Genomic DNA, 1,890 nt, shown 5'->3' with positions numbered 1-1,890 from the left:
ATATATAAGAGATAAATAAACTTTTTGATGGAACTCTATGACTCTATGATGGAAATAAACTTTTATAATAAAAAGTGAAAACATACAATTGAGAAATATTTAAGATATCGGTCACTGATTAGGTAAATGTGTGACACTGATCATGTGATCATTTGTACAGATTCTAAAATCATGCTAATGAACAACTGAACATTGTATACACTTGAGTGTTGCTGTCAATAATCCAAGGACAAAAAATACATTGTTTTGTTTTATAAACATTTAAATCAAATTGTTATGCTGACAGTAAAATTTGTCATGAACCAGGTATTAAATGCAAAATAGAAGCATTTTCACAAGTGGTCTTTGGCATCTTATTAAATACAAATATATAATATTAAAGTGATAGTTCACCCAAAAATGAAAATTATGTCATAATTTCCCTCAGGTTGCTGTAAGCCACTGACTTCTACAGTATAGAAGAAAAAAAAACACTACTGTAGAAGTCAATGGCTACTGGCAACTGTTTGGTTACTAACATTCTTCAAAATATTTTCTTCCGTGTTCAGCAGAAGAAATAAATGTATACAGGTTTGTAACAACATGAGCATGAATAAATGACGACAATTTTCATTTTTGGATGAACGACCCCTTTAAGTTGATTTTTTAAGCATGCGTATATAACAGTGTATTTTTCAGCCACTAGAGGTCAGCAAAGATCTGTCAAAAGTTAGGACAGTTTACCCAAAAAAGAAAATCCATTCACAGTTGACACTGACTAAAGCATAAATTCATCTAGAAGATATCTGATGATGTCATTGCTTGCAGCATGCTTTTATTTGATATGCCCACAGCTTGTGCTACAAGCTTGTCTCATATTCTCCATGTGTCTTGTCAGTAGTAAAGACACTATTGACTAGAGTCTGGAACTCTCCTCTTCTCTCCTGGAGATCTGTCATGCTGGGTAATGCCATAGGTTCACTTCTGATCTCTTTCTGGTAGAAAGGACAGACCTTCAGGTGCTCTGCCATGGGGGGCATGTCTTCAAAGACCCATTTATCCACTGGAGAGAACAGACTGCTAATGGCCAAAGAAAGAAAGAGACCACCTCTCATCCAACAGCAAATTATCAACAGTGTGTAGCTGACTGACATGGAGCCAGGGAGGGTAAAGTGACCCATGTATGTCATCTGCTGCTCTCTGACCCACATACCTCAGAGAACAGTTAACAGAGCACCAACGTACTTAGGATGTTTATCGTGCCCTCCGACACAGCTAATGCTACTGAAATAAAATTAGATGGGCTGGAAAGCATTGAAGATTTTTTCGGAGGCAACTGTGATTCTGCACATGATTTTTAGACTCATGGGAGTCTTATTATGAATAATTAAATTAATAATACAATATTAAACAATATTGATAATAATATGGCTGTTCCTCAAGCTCTAACAAGGCTTTCACAAGAAAGCCTTGTGGAAGTTGGAATACAGTACATGAATCGTGGACTTATTTTATGGTGCCTTCCCAGCTAACAATAATGCACTAGAAATGTTTTTTTGAATATGAAAGTAAAACTTGAAAATACTTCAGAAACCTCCTGTCAATGCTCTGGGAACATAATTTAAACATAATGGGCCTCATTCATGAAACACGAGCGGAACGATTTTTTGTTTAAATCATTTGGAAAGTCGCTCTGACGTAAATTTTCGGATTCATGAAAATGTTCGTATTTTGAAAATGGTAGTTGGTACAAAATAAATTTACACCTGGGGCCTGTTCTTCGTACGTCGCTAGCTCAGTTAGCTGGATTTGATTGTTGACGATTTGGCATGATCTTGGATTGTTTGGTTCTTCGACGCTCATCCTGGAGTTGCTGTCATAGCAACAGGTCCGTAAACTTAAACCTGCTCG

This window comes from Sinocyclocheilus rhinocerous, unplaced genomic scaffold, assembly GCF_001515625.1.
Source record: "Sinocyclocheilus rhinocerous isolate Xijiao unplaced genomic scaffold, SAMN03320098_v1.1 scaffold29, whole genome shotgun sequence".
NCBI classification, from domain to species: Eukaryota; Metazoa; Chordata; class Actinopteri; order Cypriniformes; family Cyprinidae; genus Sinocyclocheilus; species Sinocyclocheilus rhinocerous.
This window is presented reverse-complemented; position numbering follows the sequence as displayed.